A 24,533-nucleotide genomic window follows, 5' to 3' on the forward strand; every position below is an offset into this window, starting at 1 on the left:
TCAAAGACAGTTTAGTTCAGATAAGCACTGTGAACTTTTGGAATAGAACTGCTCCATTCCTAGTCTCAGTTCACCAAGATTGAACTATGAAACTGGAGAGCTTATTTTTGGATTAGTTAATTTTAGTGGTAGTAGTGACTTTGTCTTATGTATAGAAGGGACAATGTATTAGCCCATTTCTGTAACAAAATAACAGAGGTTTTATTAGCTTGCAGTTTGCAGGGGCTCAAGGACATAGTATTGGTATCAGGTCAGCTCTGGTGAGGGCCTTGTGGTTGATAACATCACAATGGTGAGTTCACATACAAGAGCAAATACATAGTCGGGTGGGAAGCCAGAGAGATTCAGGGGTTAGACTCACTCTTTTATAACAACCCACTTATGTTCGTCATATTTCCATTGCTGTGACAAAACACCTGAGAAAAACAAAGGAGGAAAGATTTATTTGGGTTCATAGTTTCAGAAGTTTCTGTACTTGTTGGCTGGCTCCTTTGCTTCTGAGCCTGAGGTAAGGCAGATTATCATGGAGGTGGGAGCATATGGAAGAGAAGGCTGCTCATTTCAAAGCAGTCAGGAAACAAAGAAGAGGGGGAAGTGGCCAGAAACAAGATATACACCTCCAGGGCATACTCCCAATAATTTGATTTCTTCAATGAGGCCCCATCTCCTACAATTTTCATTACCTCCCAATAGCCCATTAATTATGAACTTGCTGATGGATTAATGCTATGATGATGTTAGGATATTCGTGATCTCATCACTACCCCAAAACACCACCTCTGAACAATGCTGCATTGGGGACAAAACCTTCAACACATGAGCCTTTGGGTGATATTCCAGACTCAAACCATAACACCACTCTTTCAGGAAATAACTCATTCTGTAGGATGAGCATTAATCCTTTCTGACTTTGCCTGCCACTAAGCTCTCTCTCTTAAAAGTTCCATCACCTCTCACATGGTCACACTAGGAACCCAGCTTCTAACACAAATATCCCTAGGCGATATATTCAAACCATATCCAAACTGTTAACAGATGGTTATCTTGCCCCCTTATTCTCAGATGGTGAAAATCAACCTGTGGAAAACTGATGGGTTTAGGAGGAGTACCTGCTGCTTATCCTGATTTATTAATGGTTTTCTTTTCTCATTCTGAAACCATTCTATCAAATGGCAACAAACTGTTCCTGTCCACCCCCATGAAGTAATCATGCACCGTGTGAATAATACACAATAGAATTACTTTTTCACTTATAAAACATGACCAGTTATGACTCATTCTGACATTTCAAAGCCTAAAAATTCTGGGGGCACTACCAAAGGCATTTGTCTTCCTTCTAGCCAATGATTCATACGTTTTCTTCAGATTCTGTTAACCCTTGTCATTCTTTTTCCCCAAACCTATAAGTACATTAACTATAAGATCAGTGTGTATTTTCATTACAGAGATAAAGCAGAAGGTGCAGAGCACATAACTCGGTGCCTAGCATTAACTGGATATTGGATCCACTAAGTAGAAAACTAAACACCCAGCTCTCTGCCTTCCCTCAAAACATCATAGCAGGCTTGCTAAAGATCAAACTCAGGGCCCCTGGGAATCTAGGCAGGTGCTCTACCTCTGAGTTACTCCACCAGGCCCAGTCTTTTCTTTTTCATCACAGAAGAAAATCTTTCATGGACCCCCATCAGGCTTCCAAATTCTCCAGTATCATTGGCCCAAACTGAATTATATGAGTACTCCTAAGCTGACCATGGGCAAGAGAGTGGACATGCGCTAATGGGCGTCGACCAATCATAATTGCAACCCTTATTTCGAAGCAGGGCCAGGCTGCCCTGGGCAGGTTGCAGCCCTAAACTGGCTTATCTGAACAAAGGAAGGAGCAGAAAATGAGTATTTATCATAGAGGCAGAAAAGGATGGTCTGAAGCCAGAAAGAAGAATAAAGCATATAGAGAACTGAGAAAAGAAACTTTCTAGATTCCAGTTCCCTTTCCAGTCTATCTCAGAACTCCAGCCACTTCCCTGCTCTGTGGTTTCCTGAGGCTGCCTTAACAAAATGCCACAAACCAAGTGGCTTAAACCAACAAAAGCACACAATAAATATTACTTAGCCTTAAATGAGAATGAAATTATTTAATTATGAAATTAAATGGATAGAACTGGAGAATGTTATGCCAAGAGAAATAAGCCAACCCCAAAGAACCAAAGGCTAAATGTTTTCTCTGATGTGTGGATGCTAATTCACAATAAGGGTGGGGGAGAATACAGGTCCTTATTAATAGACCTTATTACTCTATGAGTATATATGATTATATGACCTGTGTAACTCTACATCATGTACAGACAAATGAGAAGTTATGCTCCATTTATGTATGATGTATCAAAATACATTCTACTGTCATGTATAACTAATTAAAACAAATTTAAAAATTCTAAAATGTTGGGAGCTGCCCTGGATGCAGATACATGTAAGTTCTGATATGCCAGATTCTGAACAATTCTTGCGTCCAGTCTGGCAGGGCAGTGCCAGGATGAAGTAACTTGAGCGTTACCCTAGCTCGGAAAACAAGGCAAGGCTCCAGGTGTAGGCGTCACCCTCTGGGGTTGAGTAACACTCACCTGTTCCCTTGTAATCCTACCCCTTTGCCCTTTTGGGAATAGAATGTTCCATGGAACCTCCCCTTATGTGTCCCCTATATAAGAATAAAGAATTCCAGTGGCTCTCTCTCTTTCCATGGACCCTTAAGGTTGGAGAGCCATCACAGATTTTGAAAAGGTACTTCTGTGTGTTGCATGCTTTCTTTGTCATTTTCTTAAGTTATTGGAATAGTCAAATTTTGTGAACCCATCATTAGGTCGCCAGCTAGGATAGATGGTGATACTAAAAAATCAACAAAAGCATATTGTCCCATGGAGCTGGAGGAAATCAAGGTGTGGGTAGGACTATGCTTCTGCTGAAAACTACAGAGAAAATCCTGTGTTGGCTCCTCCTGGCTTCTAGTGGTTTGCCACCAATCCTTGACTCCCAAAGACAAAACTGCAACCTTTGCTTCTGTCCTGGTATGGTCTTCTTCCCTTGTGTGTCGGTGTCTCTTCTTAGAAGGACACCAGGCATTTTGGGGTAAAGGGCACATCCTGCTCAGCATGACATCATCTTCAATGATTACATATGCAATGACTCTATTTCCAAATAGGTCACGTTCTGAGATATGGGGGCTAGAAAATCATCATATTTTTGGAAGATACCATTCAACCTTTAATGGGTTGTATGAAACACTCTTGTATCATAAATGGTCTCTTGCATTACCTATATCTAGAAATTTTCTATAGTTTATAACAAAAGAGTCCTTGTAATGTAGAAACTGATGTCATACCATACCTTCCAGGGTCTCATCTCCTCTTTACCTAAATCTCCTGGTCTTTAGAAGCAACTTCATGCTCACCAAACAGGGTGATCTGTGATTACCAAAGATCAGTTTAATCTCCTTCTAACCAAAGAAAGTCCCTTTTCAGAAGGTTTTGCATGAGTTTGAAGGGTTCATTTGCAACATTAAAGAGCCAGCATGAGAAGTTTCCTAAAATTAAAGAACAGTCTTCTTTTAAACTTGTAGACAGAAGAAAATGCAGGGTTGCTTTTTTTTAACTTTTTAAAAATTTGTTCTTATTAGTTATACATGATAGTAAAATGTATTTTGACTTATTATACGTATATGGAGTATAGCTTTGTGCTCATTCTTCCGGTTGTACATAATGTAGAATTACATTGGTCAAAATGCAGGGGTTTTGTTGTTGCTGTTTTAATTTGTGAAAATAGAGCTTTTAATTTTATTTTATATTTTTAGTTTTGGTACCAGGGATTGAACCCAGGGGCTCCTTACTACTAATCTCCACCCTCAGCCCCCTTTTTTTTTTTTATTTTGAAACAGGATCTGACTAAGTTGTTTAGGGCCTTGCTAAATTTCCCAGGTGGGCCCGGAAGTTATTAGGATCCTCCTGCTTCAGCCTCCCTAGTCATTGGGAATACAGGCATACACCATCACACCTAGCTGAAAATGTAGCTTTTGAATCTCTCTTTTTTGTTCAGTCTGTATCAACTGCACCAGCTTGCCTGAGCTTGCTCCCAGTTCGTGTCCCAATTAGATTACCACGTCTTACTCTTTGAAACCTGTCCCAATTTTACATTCTAATCTAAGTCAATCCACCCCCCAATATTGCAGCTTTTCAGATCTGGGGTAACCTCCCTTTTCTGGTATCTGTGACCTGCCACATCCCAGTCTTCACCTTGACTGGCCTGGAATCATTTTTGTCTTTGCTGTTGGGATGACAACTACAGCATGATCTTGACTCATTAATTCCAAGCTTGGAGAATTTGTGTGAATTGGTGGAAATTCATTAATTGATCTTGTTCAGTGCCACTTATTTGTTTTTAATTTTTTAAAAAAATATAAGTTATAGACTAGAGCTGTAGCTCAGTGGTAGAGCATTTGCCTAGCATGTGTTAGGCACTGGGTTTGATCCTTAGCACCACATAAAAATAAATAAATAAAATAAAGGCATTCTGTCCATCTACAACTATAATTTTTTTTTAAAATACAAGTGATGCAGGTAGAAAATCCAAGCAGGGCAAAAAGACCTTAAGTGACAAACCTACAGTAGATCACATCTGGAACAGTAAGTAGGGCCTCTCTATCCCCATCACCAGACCTGTGTCACCATGTGCAAGGAAAGAATCAAATGAAGAAAATAAATAGAGAGGAGAACACGGATTTATTCAGGATAAACCTGCAGAGGTGGCCTGGGCAGGCCAAGACCAGTCTTTGGCTTATAGCCTGGGGTAGATATAGAGGAGTGAGAAAAGGGGGAGTTTTTGCATCTAGGTCATTGGTAGGGGATTGTCACAGACGGGTCCTTGTGGTGTTACCTTCGAAAGGAAGCAGATGTTTTTAAGGATTTTACTCTCAGAGAACAATTTCCTTCGTATGATGATGGAGTGTCATCTGGAGTTTAGGTCGGGCTAAGTTAGAGAGATCTTGAAGGATTCTTATTCTAAGGTGGAGGATATGTTTCAAAATGACATTGCCAGTGTCAAGTTCTTCTTTCCTTTTCTAAACCCTTGTTTATGCTCACTCTATTCTCACCTAACCACCATGACCCTGCCCCACCACTCTGGCATTAGTGACAACTATCCATAGTCTCAGCCCCAAATTGGAGGTGGGTATAAAAATAAACTATAACAAAAGAAGTCAACAGAATTTCTGAATGGATTTTCAAAACTCATAAGACAAGCAATATTCTGAAAGCCAAGGAGGATCTAAATTGTCCTCACTGGCCTTCCTCTGACTATCCCTTCCCGTGGGGTCAGGAATCTGCAAGGCCATAGGGTATGCTCACCCCGAGTCATAGCTACCCTTCTAGACCACCCTCTGGGTAACTGGGAGCCCAGATCATCCACCCCAAATGGCTTTCAGCCTGCATTAAGGGCTTGTGTACCTCCTCTTCCTGGGCCTGTCCTCTATATAGCAACCATATAGCTGGTATGTGTACCCCCAGAGCCCAGGGCACAGGTAGTAGTTTGGAAGAGAATAGAGGGTATGGACTGTGCTGGGGGTATCCTCACATATGCCCAGTGTTCCTGGAGATACAGGACTGCACCAGGGGAGCAGAGTGTAGTGGGAGTAGGCTGCAGAGGAACTAGCTCAGATTCCTTCAAACTGTGAGAAGGGACTATCTCTGGGGTTTGTGCCTGTCTTCTTACCTTTACTAAACCCTTGTTTATTCTCACTTTATAAGCACTTGAGATTTTTATACATCAGGAGCCTTAGACTCCACTGATCTCTAAGGTTTTGGGACATGAGATGAAGGCAGAGAGGGGCTGGGCTGGGGCAGATGTTAGGACTCCTTGGGTTGGATGGAGTTGGGAATTGATGTTTGAACTAGGATGGGCATAGGAGTTGGTCTGGTGTTTGGGGCTAAAAATGAGATTTTTTTTTTTTTTAGGTCTCAGGCTGAAATTGTGGAGGTGCTCATGTTGGGTTGGATTATGGACTAAGGTTGAAAATAGACCCTCCACTGAGGCTGAGGCTGGAGTGGGATTAGGTTGAAGTTGCAGTTGAAATGAGGTTCACTTTAGAGACAAATTTAGAGCTGAGGTTGGAGTTTATGTTTGGGTGAGGGTTTGGTTTCAACCTGGGCCTGAACTCGAAGCTGAAGTGGAGGCTCAAACTAAGGTGGAGACTGGGATTGTGCTGGTTTGGGCCTGTCCAGTCCAATCTGGAAGCCAATAGAGAGAACCGAGCCTCAGTCTCCTCTAAAGAATAATTCCCATTCTGCGATCTGTACTCCCATTTATTTCCATCTGAAACACAGTCACCCTCCTCCTACTTGCCCCAATATCCTTTCTGCCTCCCCAGCCCACTTATCTGCATAAATCTGGAGAATATAATTGCAGGTTTTCTCAGGCAGCACAGGTACCAATGTGAGGAAATTCTAAAGGGAGGGCAATAGGTGGGGCTGGATCCTTCCTGTTTCTGTGCGTAAGGACCCAGAATTCTGGTCAAGATCTTCTAGTCCCTGACTATGGACAGGAAATAGAAAAGGAACTGGACCTCAGATTGAGGATGTGTGTAGGTGGCAGTGAGAGATGAGCCCTGCTTGTTGTCTTCCTCCAGGGTATCTCTTTCTCCTCCTTTCAGCCTTCCCCACCCCTGTCCTGTCTTCCTCATTTTTGTCATTATAGAGAAAGGTGGTCCAGAAGGGATCATAGGTACAGTCTATTATTTTCTTCTCTGTCATATTCTTTCTTACTTTCTGCCTCTGAAGTTCCCAGAATCGTTAGATAATGTCTCCCGGGTTCAGGAGAACCCATTTCCCTTCTCTTACATAGTGCAGATAGACCCAGGCTCTTAGGATCTGAACATCTGACCCAGCATCATCATGTGGTCTAACCATCAGGATGGCCCACTTCTAACCTTTCCTCTACACAGAAGTAAAAATCAACCAAAGACTCAAGACCTTGGGGAGAAGGTGGAGAGACAGTGATGAAGGCTAGGATTTCCTGGCCACAACAGGAGGGGAGAAATTGGGAAACCAAGCACATTTTTATTGGTATCCAATCTTTGACGGAGATTACGCCAATCACTTGCCTTAGATAACCACAAATATCTTGGGAGGAATTTTGGATGATGGACAAAGAAGTCTCCAAGTCATTGTATGACTTATACAAGACCATAAGACTCATAAGGGAGATACCCAGAAGTCTTATAGTTTGGATCTTGAATTGCCCCCCCCCAAAGGCCCATATGTTGAAAGCTTGGACCCTAGCCCATGGCACTATATCAGGAAGTGGTGGAACCTTCAGGAGGTGTGGCCTAGTGGAAGGAAGTTAGGTCATTGGAGTCAGGCCCTTGAAGGGGATATTAAGACTCTCTTTTTCATCTCTCTTTGCTTCTCAGCCAGCAAGAGATGAGTAGCTTCCTTCTCTACAGATTCCTACCATGATGAACTACCATAGACCCAAAGACAACTGGGCAAGTGATCATAGACTAACATCAAAATATATACTTATTCCTCTAAGGACAAATTACTGCTTCATTTTAGATGGATGAGTTCCAATGTAGTTACCACCATAGGCAAATGGCTGAGGATTGATGCCATAACAGGGATTCGGTGTTGTTCTCGATCTTGGATAGGTTGGACACTCAGCTGCAGAATTAGCTATGTCAATCTTGGAGAAGAAAATCTGTGTTTTGAGCTAATTTATAGCCTCTGTCCCTGCTGCCATGGTAACTCCCCACATGGGACCAGCACCGCAGTGGTTGGATAAAGTAGACTGACGCTCAGAAATGAGGTCATCTGATCCAACTGATTATTGTCTTACCTGTCTCTGTGCTTTGTGGGCATATTCATGGGATACAAATGTCTTCACTCTTTATGTTCATTTTGAGATGTGGGAGAGCCATTTATCTCTCCCCCAAGACAACTTGCCAACAATTTTTCAATATTATTCTTCTCGAGGCTGTTCCTTCACCAGCTAGTGAACTCACTAAACTTCTGCCTATGAATCAACTTAGATCCATATTTCAAGCCACATAGCCTTCTACCCCAAATGGACAAACAAATATGCCATGTGAAGATCTTCCTACTGAGAGGACGTCCTATCACCGTTGTTTTCTAGGGCAAACCTAAGTAAGGCTGTACTGCAGCTGCCCTCCACTTGTGTATAGTTGTTAGCACAGTTTGAACAGCCATCGTTAAATCAGGACTATGCTTTATATTCTTCTCTTAACTGATTAGATAGAACTCCCTAGAGGTCCTAGAAATATGAGCCACCTACCAATGCAACAGCACCTGCTGGACTTGCCTATATGTATGAAATATTTCCATTTTAAAAGTGATTGCAACACACGCCCAATTCTTTGGTTTTAATTATTAGCTAAAGCCTAGATCAGAGTGGGCATTTTGGGGCTGTATCATTTTAGGCATTGGATCTCTTTCAATCCCTAGGAGCAAGCTCAGGAACTGATTTTCAAATGAAGAATAGTTGTCAATAAAAGAGAGTAGGACCTAATTCCAAAGTTCCACTATCTGCAATGTGAATCTCATACTTAAATTTGCCAGAGGCTCAATGCTCAACTTGTCATAGATATTTCCAATACCACTGAGTATGAACAGTTTCAAAGCCTAAATAGTGTTTTTTTAAAAATTGTACCTTGCAGCTTGGATCTAATACAGAGACTTTTCCTGCCCTAGGCCCATTATCAAATTGAAAATCTTATGTTGAAACAACAAACTTAGATGTGCTATACATTTTTCCAATAGTTGAAAATATTCAAAGCATATTGTTCTGTCCTCCTAATGATAAAGCAAGGTAAGGCAATTTGCCTCTAACTTTGAAGTATATCCTGACATACCTTACACCACTGGAGTATTTTCTGGATTTATCTCCCCTCCTCTGGAATGAATGTGACTTACAAAGACATTAGAGGGTGCTTATTATGTGACCCAGAAAAGCTAATACATCTGGAGCGTTATTTACAACTCTGTGACAACTTAAGTTTTATAATGTGTATACTCATTTTCTAAGATCCATCTGATTTTCATAATGGCCAAACAGGCAACATAATGGAAGATGTAGCAGAAAGTTAGCAAACATAATATGTTATTATGCAATTTTGTGCAACATTAAGGTGATAAAAATCCCATATGCCCTAGATTATATCATGATAGAGAACAATAGAGTTGACTGTGCCATACATTATGGTACAGAACAGTAAAGTTGATGTATATAAAATAGTGAAGGTGTTCTGCTGTCCTTGTTACATGAAAGTAAATTGTTTCTGATTATCTTTGTAGATAGAAATTTAAAAGAAAGCATTTGCTAAGTGAATAGTTGTATATCAGTGTCAGTGAATGTGTTGAATTGCTTCAGTAAAGACTATATCTTGAACCTTATTTATAACTATATGACAACTTAATTTTTATAATGTTCATAGTCATTCTCTAAGATACATTCAATTTTTGCAATGACCAGACAACTTCATTGGTGGTATGACAGAAATCAACCAATCCTGCATTTTTCTAAGCCCTAATACTTTTCAAATTGCTCCAATTATATGGTTTTGTTTTGGGGCTTAATGTCTTGGTGTTTCTTCCTTTCTTTCTTTCTTTCTTTCTTTCTTTCTTTCTTTCTTTCTTTCTTTTTCTTTTTTTTTTCTTTTTTGGTACCAGGGATTGAACCCAGTGGTGCTTAACCAGTGAGCCACATCCCCAGCCCTTTTTTATATTTTATTTAGAGACGGGGTCTTGCAGAGTTGCTTTAGGACCTCACTAAGTTGCTGTGGCTGGCTTTGAAGCCACTATCCTTATGCCTCAGCTTCTTGAGCCACGGGGATTACACTGTGGCATGCACCGCAGTGCCCGGCTTCTTGGTGTTTCTGATGGCTATCACTTGGCTCTTCATCCCACAGGCTTAATCAAGTAATAGTTCTCACTTCAGCTGTGTTGCTGAATGTGATAAGATTTATGAAAGCAGATTTATGAAACTTCAGTTTTATTGCATATAATCATTGGCTTGAAGAATGCTTTAATTTCCATTGTAATAGGAAAGAGTATTAGCAAAATCAGTTCTGGTAGCACATGCCTGTAATCCCAGTGGCTCAGGAGACTGAGGCAGGAAGATGATATGCCCCTTCGAGTTGCCTTAGCAACTTAACAAGGCCCTAAGCAATTTAGTGAGATCGTGTCTCAAAATAAAAAATAAAAAAGGGCTAGGGATATGGCTCAGTGGTTAAGCACCCCTGGATCTCATCCCTAGTACTAAAAAAGAAAGAAAAAAAATCTGACTCAGTTCTCATTCACATGACATAGAAAATATTAACTTAGAATTTTGCCTCAGGGCTACTTAATTTCCCATTTTATATTCTAGCATAGTCCAAAGAGATCTGGATTTTTCTGGACATTCCACAGACACTACACTGATCTATGTCATGCTAATTGGACAGGAGGACAAAATGTGTCTGTTGTACTGGAAGCTTCTGTAAAGCACATGAACTACAGAGAGTGGAGAGGGATAAACCCTACAAACACCCAGGGACTAACCACTTCAGTTAAATTGTTAGGGTTCACTTTTTTTTTTTTTTTTTTGGTCGTTAGGGTTCTCATGATTGGGGAAAGATATCCCCTCTAAAGTAAAAGAAAAATTGCTGCTCTTTGTATTTTCCTCCACCACAAAGAAGAAAGTACAGTGCCTGGTAGGTTTTTCTGGGTTCTGGAGGCAACTAGGAATACACTGTGGTTAATATACAGGTGACACTGAAGGCTGCCATCGTTGTATGGGATCCGGAGCTAGAACAGACACCGCAGCAAGTCAAGATGCAATGCATTCAGCCTCGCTACTTGAGCCACAGACTCTGGGTTTGGGATGGGTCATGGGTAAAATGGAGCTTATGGCACGCTCCATTAGGAATATCACAACTCAAACTTCTGGGATTCTGAAGTAAGGTTATCCCACCTCAGCAGAGAATTATATGCTCCTGAAGAAATAGCTCTTGACATGTTACTGAGACCTGGAAGAGATGGAATGCTTGACCACAGGACACCACATGACCCTGTATCTGAAACTTCCCATTATAAGCTGGGTTCTGTCAGGCCCAGCAGGTCACAAAGTTGGACAAGTCCAGCTATAGTCCATTGTCAGACAGAAATGGAGTTGAGCCTAAGCAGGACCAGACCAAAGGTCATAAATGAACTACATGAGCAAGTAGTCCACACCGCGATATCACAACCACATTTGAACCAGTTCCCCTTCCCTCATTTGAAGCTGGTGAGGAGCAGGAGGACTCAAGTTTGGCCTATGGATAGGTCAGCGTGACACTTGAGTTCAAGTTAAAAAGGGATGGTAAGGACTGGGATTGTGGCTCATAGGTAGAGTGCTCGCCTAGCACACATGAGGCACTGGGTTTGATCCTCAGCACCACATAAACATAAAATAAAAATATGTGTCCACCTGTAAATAAAAAATAAATATTAAAAAAGGGATGATAGCTGTATTACAGCCATATTAAGGGGAGATTCTGCAAGGTAGTAGAGAAGGAAAACCTTCCCAATGGACAGAGCTACAGAGCTATCAGCCGTGCATTCAATTTGTGTGGAAGAAGTGGCCAGGATATATAGAAATCCTTGGTAGTTGCCAAAGGCCTGCTGTCTGGTTGGAGGTCTGGATGGGAAGGACTTGAAAACCAGAGACAAGGAAATCTGAGGACAAGGGATATAGAAGAATATATTAGAGTACACAAAGCTTATGATGGACCAGTGGTCACCAGAAAGCGACATCAAGGAAGAGGGGCTAACAAAATGTAGACAAAATGCCTCAACCAGTTGGCATTAGCCAGTCTTCTCCACTGGCCAGCCCAGAATTGTCAGGATGGGCACATGAACAGAGTGGCTACTATGGGCCCAACAGCAGTATTCCACTTCCCAGGGCTGATCTAGCTACTGCTGTTTTTGAAAGTCCAACTTCTCAGAAACAGAGACCATATACAAGAGTCATCCAAAATGGCCCTAGGTCTCAAGAAAAACAACCAGCCACTTCTGAAAGAAAGGAAAACTTTTTTGTGACCTCGGATTAAGCAAGGATTTATTTGATATGATACCAAAAGCATAATCCATAAAAAATTAATTGGACTTTATAAAAATTAAAGCATTCACTTTGGATAAATTAATTGTATAATCAAGATCATGCTTAAAGCATCACATTTAAGAGAATGATTTTTACTTGATCTGGTGTGAGAAACCCACCCTGAAGGATTAAGAATTGCATTTTCTGTGCTGAGCCAATGTCCATAAACCTACTTAGGCCCTGGTTGTTGTATGACACCACGTAGCTTAGATTTTCTGATAAAACTACAGACTTATATGCATTCATTACTACTTCATGCTGCATCTATATAGATGAATCAAAGATTCAGAACAAATTACAGCCTTTTTTTTTTTTTTTAACTGAGGATTGAACTCAGGGGCACTTGACGACTAAGCCACATCCCCAGTCCAATTTTGTATTTTATTTAGAGATAGGGTCTCACTGAGTTTCTTAGCACCTCACTGTTGCTGAGGCTGGCTTTGAACTTGTAATCCTCTTTCCTCAGCCTCCTGAGCTGCAGGGATTACAGGGGTACACCACTGTGCCTGGCAAATTAAAGCCATTCTTAGTAATCAAGAATATCGTTTTCAGATTATGTATGATTAAAAGGGGAACTTTTAGAAAAAAAAGTCAAAAACAGAGATAGGCAAGACAATAAATGCATATCTTTAATTACTATACTAGAATAATTTTTTAAAACAACCAAAGTCTAAAAGACTCACTCAAGAATTCTCTCTTTCTGGCTGGAGTTGTGGCTCAGTAGTGAAGCTCTTGCCTAGCATGTGTGAGGTACTGGGTTTGATTCTCAGCACTGCATCAAAATAAATAAAATAAAGCCCATTGACATCAACAAAAAAAAATTTTAAAAAGAATTATCTTTTTTTTTACTTACTACTTTATATAGATTTAGTATATTTTAATAATCTATTAAAAAGCTGATAACAAGGGAAATTATTCTTATCCAATAACAATGCAAATTAATTCTGTCTGATCGTACATGTATGAAGACATGAGTTGGGTATCAACCTACTTTATACACAGAGATATAAAAAATTGTGGTATATATGTATAATAAGAATTGTAATGCAAAAAAAAGTACACGTATAAAGACATGAATTGGCATGGACATACTTTATATACAAAGATATGTAAAATTGTGCTCTATATGTGTAATAAGAATTGTAATGCATTCTGCTGTCATGTAATTAAAAAAACAAAATCAATAAAATAAAATAAATAAAAAATAAAAATACCACATAAAAGCATGATTTTTAAATAAAATTTCCACATATAGACTGCCAAAAAAATTCTGTCTGATCAAAAAGATAATCCAAATATTATAGTTTTATTGTCACTTAGGGCAAGTAAGTTTTATACTTAATTAAACAATCTGATTCCAGTAATTTTTTTTCAATTACTATCAATATTTCCATCTCTCCTGTGAGTAACTGTCTTTGACTTCCTCACTAATGGGTAGGGTAAATTTTAACTCATTTTAAATATACAACTTATTAGTTAGAAAATAGACTACATGCGAGAAGATACAAAGTAAAATGGTAAGGAGAAATTTCTTAATTTTATCTACACTTGATGTTATTATATTGACACCTTAAAAATGCAAGAAATTAATTTTTTTAAAAACCTGCTAGAATTAACAAGAGAATTTGTCAATGTGGTTAGATACAAGATCACTATAAAATATTAGTTATTTTTACAGCAAACATTCTTCATGTGTGGACCATGGGCTCCTTCAGATCCGTGGAGTCTTGTCAGGGATCCACTAGGTCAAAATCACTTTTGTAATAATATTTATCATCCAAAATGCCTCTTAAGGTGCTTGTGGGAGTCAAATGGTGATGTAGGGTAAGTGTCTGACACAATTCCCATCAGAGATTTGATGCTCAATAAATATTTGCTCCTTTCCTGGTTCCTTCTCCTTCCTTTAATCTTGCCAAGAAATCCTAGTCTCTTGTCACCCTCTTTCTTGCTTCTGAGTAGAGTGAGGAGATGGAGCCAGAGCTGGGGAGCTTGATAGCTGAAGTCCCAGAGGAAGCAGAGATGCTGGAGACTCAGGCTAGGATTGAACAAGAGCAAAGAATGAGTTCCTCTAAGCCTTGCGTGGGGGTGCAATGGTACAGACACCAACAGTTCTGGAAAGTGTAGAGGCAGGAAGTGAAAAAAGGGGTGGAGTAGAGGAGAAACAATAGACTGCATGCTTAGTCCACTCTGGTCCAGCTCCCCTTCCAGATGTTAAAAATGAGGAAGTCCATGTTCGAAGGATGCAGAAAAGGGAACACTTGCAACTTGTTGATGGGAATGTAAATTAGTACAGCCCTTAGGGAAATCAAAAAAATTAAATAATGAGCTACCATATGATTCAGCAATCCCACTAATGAGAACAGTGTTTCAAAGAAACATCTGCACACCCTCCCATGTTTATGGCAGTAATGTTCACAGTAACCAAGAAATGGAAACAAACTAAGCATCTATCAAGTGATGAATAGATGCAGAGAATGTAAAAGGGGTGAGATCCTGTCCTTTGCAACAGCATGGACAGAACCGGAGATCATTATGTTAATTGAAATAAGGCAGGTACAGAAAAGCAAGTACCACATGATCTTATTCATATGTGGAAACTAGAACAGTTGATCTTATTGAAGAGACAACTGGTGGTTCCCAGAGGACAGAGAGAGTAACCAGAGGATGAGACTGGGAAAAGTTGACTGATCGGTACTAAGTTACAGTTGGATAGAAGCAAGAAGTTCGGGTGTGCTGTTGCATAGTAGGGTGACTATAGGTTAAGATGATATACTGTATATCTCAAAAATCTACCTGAAAGAATTCTGAATATTTTCACCAGGAAGAAATATTAAAGCAAATAAAGATGCTTAGCCTGATTTGAACATTGCCTAATATATACATGGTACCCCATTTACTATGTAAAATTTTTGCTTTTATGCATCAGTTTTAAAAGACGTTTAAAAAATATATTTGAAAACAGTTGCATTTGTACTGATATGGGGGAACTCAAAGGGGAAGAAAGTAGACACACATTGGAAGAAGAGAGTCTTGATCCCGTGCTCACTACACCTATATATATTTTGTACAGTTTCTCCATCTCAACTCATTCTCCTTTTAATTCTCCTTTAAAGACTCACTTTAGTATGGGGGCAGGAGATGTCTGGTCTTTTGCACTAACTTTCTCCAACCTTCTCTCCCTCCACCATTACACTCTCCACCCAACGCTCCAGGATTCAGCCCTGACAAAGGTGACTCTGTTGCCTGCAATCAAGTCCTTTGAACTTTCTATAAGTGGCAAGGTTAAGGAGGAAAGAAGGAGAGAGAAGGCAGAAGATGTTAGAGGCAGCAGGCTGGGTGGGGGAGGAATTTGGGGCTTTAGTTGGATTCTCTTCTTATATCTGCTTCTTTTTTTAAATTTTATCTTTTTTTTCTTTTTTTTCCTTTAATTTTTATTGTTGGTTGTTCAAAACATTACATAATTCTTGACATATCATATTTCACACTTTGATTCAAGTGGGTTATGAACTCCCATTTTTACGCCATATACATATTGCAGCATCGCATCAGTTACACATCCACTGTTTTACATATTGCCATACTAGTGTCTGTTGTATTCTGCTGCCTTTCCTATCCTCTACTCTCCCCCATCCCCTCCCCTCCCATCTTCTCTCTCTACCCCATCTACTGTAATTTATTTCTCCCCCTTGTTTTCTTTGATATAAGGAGAGTAACTAAGAACAGAGTTGGGAGGAAGAGCATGAGAAGAAGATTAACTTTAAACAGGGGTGAGAGGTGGGAGGGAAAAGGAAAGAGAAAGGAAATTGCATGGAAATGGAAGGAGACCCTCATGGTTATACAAAATTACATACAAGAGGAAGTGAGGGGAAAGGGGAAAAAACAAGGGGGAGAAATAAATTATATCTGCTTCTACATTGAATCTGTTACAGCATATTGTCTTGGCAAAAGTTTTTGAAAAAAGAATCTAGACTTAACACAAATAAGTAGTTGGAAAAGGGACTAGTACTTTAGTAGCCTTTCAAGATAATTGTGGATGGAAATGAGGATGTAACTCAGTGGTAGAGCTCTTGCTTCAAATGTCTGAGGCCATATATGCAATCCCCAGCACTAAAAATAAAAAAGAAAGAAAGAAAGAAAAAATGTCTCTATTTTTCTTTAATACTACACTAAAACTCAAGAAGTGGTAATTTTTTAAAAGTTGCAATATTGACTCTGACACCACATGAAGAAATTTTTAAAATAGACATCTGCTATAGACATTTGCTATCTGTAAATCTTCTTTGGTGTAATGTCTGTTAAGGTCTTTGCTCATTTTTTGATTAAGTTGTTTATTGTCTTACTGTTGAGCTTTAAGAGTTTTTTGTGTCTCTTGGATAACAGTCCTTTATCAGATATGTCTTTTGCAAATATTTTCTCCCAGTTTGTGGCTTGTCTTTTCCACTCTCTTGGCGATGTCTTTTGCAGAGCAAATATTTTGAAATTTTATCAATCCTTTCTTTCATTGTGCCTTTGCAGTTGCATCTAAAAAGTCATTTCCAAATACATCCAAGGTCATCTAGGTTTTCTTCTATGTTATTTTCTAAGGTTTTTATAGTGTTGCATTGTATATTTAGATCTGTGACCCATTTCGAGTTCATTTTTGTAAAAAGTGTAAAGTTTGTGTCTAAATTAATTTTTTTCATGTGGATATCCAGTTGTTCCAGCACATCTGTTGTTCTTTTTTTTTTTTTTTTGGTACCAGGAATTGAACCCAGGAGTGCTTAATCACTGAACCACATCCCAGCTCTTTTTATTTTTTTATTTTTAGACATGTTCTCACTAAGTTGCTTAGGGTCTTGCTAAGTTCCTGAGGCTGACTTTGAACCTGAAATGCCTCTTGCCTCAGCCTCCAGGGTCGCTGGGATGATAGGCATGAGCAACTGCACCCTACATAGCCTTTACCCTTTTGTCAAAGATGGGTCGACTACATTTACATAGGTCTATAGTTGGGCTCTCTATTCTGTTCAATTGATTCATTTTTCTTTTCTTTAACCAATATTACACTATCTTGATTACTGTAGCTTTACCGTAAATCTTGAAATCAAACGGAGTGTCAGTCTTCTAAATTTGTTCTTTTTCTTCAATACTGTGTTGGATTTCTGGGTCTTTTGCCTCTCCTAATAAACTAGTGAATCAGGTGGTTAATGTCCACAACATAACCTGCTGGGATTTGGGTTGGGATTTTATTGAATCCATAGATAAATGGAGAGCATCTGACATCTTGACAATATTGAATCTATGAACATGGAATATCTCTCCACTTAATTCTTGTTATGATTTCTTTCTTTTTTTAAGTGACAAATATATTTTTAACTTATCTCAGATAAAAGCTAGTTGGAGACAGTTATTTCAGCCCTTATTTAGTTAAAGCTGTACCCTGAAAAGCCTTGATAAACTGAACTAATAGGTTATCTTCAGTACTTCACATCATGTACAGTATTAGAAGAAAAAAAAATCATATCAGTCATATCATAAATGTGTGATATGCAGGCCAATCTAATCTCTTAGCTTGCATATTTTTTCTTTAGCTCTTCTATATTGTTGAAATAGATTCCATGGCATTTTTCTTGGAAGTCCCTTTCAGCTCATTCCTACTTGGCCTTGCCTTTGAGATCCAACATTCCAGGTCTTTCTGCACTTAAGTTGCCTGCAGTTGCTTGTTTGTAGCAGCTATAGAAAAATAGCTTCTCATGAATGGCTTGGTCTTGGGGTGCTTAACATCTTCTGCAGCTTTCCCAAATATAGACCAAGACATGTTGGAGGGATGGCAGAGATTCCCAGGAATCTGCAGAGAAGGCAAGGAACAGGAAGGAATAGCTTTAAATCTAACCTACAAGTGCCTCTTTGATTTCCATCATCAGATTTGTATTCTCCTCATAAAAATCTTGTACATATTTTGTTAGATTTATACCTATTTTACCTTGGGAAATGCTAATATAAATGGTATTTTGGGGTGTTTTTTTTTAATTTCAAATTCCACTTGTTCATTGCTGGTGTAGAGGAGAGTGATTGGTTTTTTTATATTAACTGTGTCTACTGCAACCTTGTTACAATCACTTATTAGTTCCAGGTGATATTTTGGTTGATTCTTTCAGCTTTCTACATTAACAATCGAAGGCAGTTTTATTTTTTCCTTTAATCTGTGTACATTTTATTTCTTATTAACATCTTATTTCATCTTCTTGGACTCCTAGTACAAGGTTGAAAAGCAGTGGTGAGAAGGGGCATATTTGATGCAATCTAATATGATGCTAATATGATACAATCTAATATGATGCAATCTCTACGACTTTTATAGATATTCTTTATCAAGTTGAGGAATTTTCCGTCTATCCCTAGGACTGAGAGTTGTTGTTGTTATTGTTGTTTTATTTTGTTTATTTTTTTTTTTAAAGAGAGAGAGAGAAAATTTTTTAATATTTATTTTTTCGTTTTCAGCGGACACAACATCTTTGTTTGTATGTGGTGCTGAGGATCGAACCCGGGCCGAATGCATCCCAGGCGAGCTCGCTACCACTTGAGCCACATCCCCAGCCCTGTTATTGTTGTTTTAAATCATGAATATATGTGGGATTTTGTCAAATACTTTTTTTGAATATTGATATGATCGAATGATTTTTCTTCTTTAGCCTGTTGATATAATGGACTACTGTTTAATTTTTTTTTTTTCCTAGTCAGGGTCTCTTTATGTTGCCAAGACTGGCCTCAAACTCTTGGACTTAATTGATCCTCCTGCCTCAGCCTCCCAAGTAGTAAGGAATATATGCATATGTCCCTATGCCTGACTTACACACTACATTGTTTTTCAATTTTTGAACCAGTCTTGCATATTTAGAATAAATCCCACTTAGTTGTGATATATAATTTCTTTTCTACATTGTTTTATTTAATTTGGTAATATTTTGCAGAGGATTTTTATAGCCATGTACATGAGAGATATTGGCCTAGAGTTTTCTTTTCTTGTAATATCTTCATCTGGTTTTTGTATTGGTTAATGTCAGCCTCATAGAATGAGTTAGAAAGTATTTACTCTCTATCTACTGAAAGATTGTACATAATTTTGGAATAGTTTCTTCTTTAATGCTCAGTAGGATTCAGGAGTAAACACACCTGGACTTTCTGCTTTGGAATATAATTGATTATTTGTTCAATTTCTTTAATAAATATAGTCTTATTCAGATTTTCTATTTCTTTTCATGTGAGTTTTGACAGATTGTGTCTTTCACAGAATTGATCAGTTCTTCTGGGCATAAAGAGTATTTCTTTTTTTTTTTTTTTTTTTTTTTTTTGGTACCAGGGATCGAACTCAAGGGCATTTGACCACTGAGCCACATCCCCAGCCCTATCTTGTATTTTATTTAGTAACAGAGTCTCACTGAGTTGCTTAGCACCTTGCTTTTTGCTGAGGCTGGCTTTGAACTCAGGATCCCCCTGCCTCAGCCTCCCAAGTCGCTGGGATTACAGGCATGTGTTGCTGTGCCTGGCTACTCATGGTATTTCTTGATTTTCTTTTTAATGTCCATGGAATCTGTAGTAATGTCTCCTTTTTTATTTCTGATATTATTTGTTTCTTCTCTTTTCTTTTCTCCCTTCAGCTCTTAGAAACTTACAATTTGTATCGATCTTTTCAGAAAACTAGCTTTTGACGTCATTGATTTTCTTCCTATTGATTTCCTATTTTAAAATTCATTGTTTTGGCTTTAATTTTTTACTTATTTTCTTCTGGTTACTTGATATTCAATGTGCTTCTTTTTGCTAGTTTCCTAAGGTAGAAACTTAAATGATTGATTTTAGATCTATCTTCTTTTCTTTTCTGTGCATTCAATTATACAAATGACCTTTTAATCACTGCTTTCTCGGTATTCCACATATTTTGATAAGTTGTCTTCCCATTTTCATTTAGTCCAAAATACTTTTTTCATTTCTCAAGATTTTTCTTTGATCCTTATGTTATTTAGATGTGTGCTTTTTGATCTCCAAATATTTTGAGATTTTTTTTTCTGTCTTCCTGTTTTTGATTTCTAATTTAATTCTTGTGATCAGAGAGTAGACATCATATGATTTCAATTCTTTAAATCTGGTGAGTTTTATTTAGGGGTGAGTTTTGGTTTTTTTTTTTTGTCTCAGCAACAAAATACTATTGAACTCTATCAGTGAAAGCAGGCATCTCTATTTAAACTTGATTTTAATGGAAATACTTCATCATTTTACTGTGTCATAAATTGTTTGCTGTTGGCTTTTTAAATTTTCTTCTGTTTTTATTCAGGTTTTTAAAATCCATAAGTTGATCATGAATTTTATGAAATATATTTCTGGAATCTACTGTCACATTGGCTTATTTTTCTCCTTGGATTTGTTGAAGTGGGAAATTATGGTAATAGAATTTTGGATGCTGAACTATCCCTGTGTACCCAGAATAAATCCTACTTTGCTCGTGCACAAAGAAGGAGTCTTTCAATGCCTTCTTTTGATGCACTCATGTTTTCTATTTACCAGTTTTTCAATTAGAATCTTTGCACAATAATTCAATTATAAAATCAGACCATCATTTTCTCTTTGAACTCTTTTTTTAGCTTTGGTATTGAAGACACGCTAGTTTAATTAAATAAATCAGTGAGCTGCCATCTTTTCTCTATGTCTTAGAATGGTATAATTGATTTTGGAATTACTTGTTATTTTATTTAAAAGAGCAATACAACTCGGCTGTGAAACTAGGCAACTACCTAGGCCTTCTGTTTTTTTGCTTTGTTTTCTTTTTTTTTTTTATGAGTAATATATGCAAATGATGCCAAGTGTAAAAGACACAAGAAGTTCACCATGAAAAACTTCCCTTACTCTCTTTTCCTGGCCATTCAATATTCCCTGGTAGCTACACAATCATAATTTCACATATTTGCAAATACATTCATATTTTTTCATCAAAATATTATCATACTTAATATATCACCCATGCCTTAAGTTTTTCAAGGTCATTGCATACCTTGGAACCCTTCTGTTTCAACCTCATTTATTCTTTTTAACAAGCATATGGTATGCCATTGTTGGTTGTAACATAATTTGGCACAGTTGTATTGTCAACTAGCTTTTAGCATTATAAATAATACATCTGTAGGATAAACAGTGGAATTATTCACACTTTTTAAAATTTTTAGTTGTAGTTGGACACAATACCTTTATTTCACCTATTTATTTTTATGTGGTGCTGAGGATCGAACCCAGGGCCTCACACATGCGAGGCAAGCACTCTACCACTGAGCCACAACCCCAATCCCTTATTTGCACTTTTAATGTTAACAGATTTTTGTCAAATTCCCTTCCAAAGAGAGGAGTTATACCAAATTACACTCCATGAAGTACATGGAAGTGCCTATCTCTCCAAGTTCTCACCACCACAGTGGATTTAAAACCTTTTGATCTTTGATATTTCGATAAATTAACAAGTGTTCTAATGTCATTTCAATTTGTTTTTCTCATGGTACTATCATTTCCAGTTTAAAAACTATTGGTATTTTCTTTTATATGAACTGTCCACATATTTTGCCAATTTTTAAAAAGTGTTGACTTTTATTGTTTATTTGTAAGAATTCTCAATATATTCAGGAAAGTAACCCTTTGCTCCTTAGGTATTATCAGTATCCCTAGTTCATTACCTTTTAACTTTGGATAAAAGCTTTTATCCATACAGCCTTATTATTTATTTTAGTTGGTGAATTTTTTTTCTTCTATGGCTCTGGGAATTGTCATAGTTTTAAAATCCTCCTTATTCTGAGATTTTTAGGAGAATTGGTTCACCATTTCTGTTAATCTGGTCAAAAAGAAGACAGAATTGGGGAGAGGCCACTTGGGTACCTTGCAGACTAACATCTGCTGCAAATGGGATAATATTTTCCTAACAATAGGATTTAGGGTGAATTTGGGGTTTTTCTGACTAGTTTCATCTGTGGAGGACCTTGTGCACATTTCTCATATTTCTGTTAGGATTACTAAGTTACTGTCCATGTGAATGTGAGAAGTGGAAGAGTGTCCCCTTCCCCTGGCCTCTACCTGTACACTCCTAACAACTGGCATTATCTGCCTTGAAGCAGGGTGTCTTTTCTTCTACTAGTATCTGTGAAATTACTACCTCTTTAGCTTGCATGTAGGGTAAAATCTTAGCCCCTTCAAAGATAACCTGAAATTCTTTATATTTTTTATATAGCCTATTTTTAAAATTGCTTTTTTTCCACTTTAGAAAAAGTGCAAAAGGAATATATAAGGCTAGAGAAGTTTGTGTGTATGTAGCCATGAGTTCTTCTGGGACTCTTGATGCTTGAATATGACAGATGATTCTCTCAATTACCTGTCTCCCAGTTCTCTGTAAAAAAAGAAATTTATTATCACGATTATCAGTAATAATTAATCTAAGTGGTTGAAGCTGTCCTAAAATGATTATGACAAGGAAATAGGTATTCAAGGAAAGAAATAGAAGATGCTTTTGTTAATCAAGAAAAAAGAGAGTAGCTTTTTTTCCTTAGTGTTTGGTTGTTCCAGAATACAAAAGTGAAGGAAAACATCTGAATGGATAGAACGTTGTACAAGGTTTATATAAATGAAATATATTTCCCTTGGACTAATGTCTGCAAATGACGACACTGAAAAGAAGCAATGAAATCTGTTAAAACTCTGGCAACATTGGTTTAATTTTGATGAGCTTATTCATAATGTTTTAAAGTATGCAAATCCTTTCCGGTGTTAATATATTACATTAATGCAAGACTAGAATTGTTTTCTCTCTGTTAAATAACACATTGATCTTGGAGTGTTCAGCCTACTCTGAAAAAGAAGTTGCAAAAATTCTTCTTTATCTGCACAGTTATCAGAAATTCTGGACCTCATCTTAATAATGTTCTGTGCTTTCTGTTGAATTGGTTATGCCCTCAAATATTAAATAAGCAAAAAATAGGGGCTGGGGATGTGGCTCAAGCGGTAGCACGCTCGCCTGGCATGCGTGCGGCCCAGGTTCGATCCTTAGCACCACATACCAACAAAGATGTTGTGTCCGCCGAGAACTAAAAAAATAAATATTAAAAATTCTCTTTCTCTCTCTCTCTCTCTCCTCTTTCACTCTCTCTTTAAAAAAAATAAGCAAAAAATACTTGCTGATGAATGCATCAATGTTCCTTACAACTGTATTACTTCCTTCATTGTTTATTCTTTTTGCACTGTCAACACTATATACCAATTACACCAGGCATCCATGCATTCATGCTTCATCTTAACCCAATGATCACGCCAGGCATGGTCGCACACACCTGTAATCCCAGCAGCTCAGAAGGCAGAGGCAGGAGGATCACGAGTTCAAAGCCAGACTCAGCAAAAGCGAGGTGCTAAGCAACTCAGTGAGACCCTATCTCTAAAATATAAAATAGGGCTGGGGATATGGCTCAGTAGTTGAGTCCCGCTGAGTTCAATCCTCAGTACCAAAATAAAAAGAACTCAAATGATTGATTTTCTCAGATAAATTTTTAAACTTTTCTCTCCCAAAATCAGGCCCTAAATTCAGAAAAATAAAAATTCAAAGATATCTTTTATGGATTCTCTCAGAAGACCACTGGACAAGCAAAAATATTTTTTCTTTTACTTTAAAGAAAGAAGGGTGCTTTTAAAAGAGTTTTGTTTACTGTGTTCCACGTTCTTAAGTATCTCAGTGCTATTTTAAGAACTTCATGATAAGAGCTGTCTGAGCAAAAGGAATTCATCCATCCCTAGGCTAATTACATGTTAGCAAAATCCAAATCATTTAAAATAATTTCAGAGGTCACATATGCCACGAGATAGATTGGAAAACACTGGAGATTTGTCAGTGCTTTCAATGGTCATAAAATGTTCTTACTCTTTGGGAAACAGCAATCAAACTCTCCTAAAATAGTTCTGTATTACACTTCAATGGATAAGCTACTCTCCTCCATTATGACATTGCTGGTTATGGTAATAAATCCACAGTAGCCATTCAACCTTACATGTAGCATCTGTTTCCCTCTGATATTTGCCTGAAGACCTTGCCATAAGGCATATGGCTTTAAAAAAAAAAAAGAGTATCTTCATCAAAGAGGGGCAGGCTCAAAGCCTCATGAATGACACTAAATATTTTTTATGTTTTATTAGTGCACTACAGTTATACATTACAGTGGGGTTCGACTTGACATAAGCATACATGAGTGAAATATATTTTGTTCCATTGAAGTCCCCAGTACTTCCTCTTTCCTCCTCTTCTCCCTTCCCTCGTTCCTCTTTCTCTATACAGTTACTTCAAGGAACCAACCCACAAGGATGGGCTCCTA

At 38.0% G+C, this 24,533-nt stretch overlaps 1 long non-coding RNA gene and 1 pseudogene across 9 annotated transcripts in view; one reads left to right on the forward strand and one right to left on the reverse strand.

The window, feature by feature from the left end:
• Nucleotides 1-2,733: 2,733 nt before the first annotated feature.
• The window catches only part of LOC120884542 (uncharacterized), a 57,636-nt gene continuing 35,836 nt past the window's right edge, over nucleotides 2,734-24,533 (forward strand). For all 9 annotated transcript variants that reach the window (XR_013436304.1, XR_013436298.1, XR_013436303.1 and 6 more), the window contains exon 1: nucleotides 2,734-2,775. This is a non-coding gene — a long non-coding RNA (uncharacterized LOC120884542). The remainder of the gene's footprint in view (nucleotides 2,776-24,533) is intronic.
• Nucleotides 17,718-17,968, reverse strand: LOC101955696 (acyl-CoA-binding protein pseudogene; annotated as a pseudogene).

Source organism: Ictidomys tridecemlineatus, chromosome 3 (assembly GCF_052094955.1).
Source record: "Ictidomys tridecemlineatus isolate mIctTri1 chromosome 3, mIctTri1.hap1, whole genome shotgun sequence".
NCBI lineage: Eukaryota > Metazoa > Chordata > Mammalia > Rodentia > Sciuridae > Ictidomys > Ictidomys tridecemlineatus.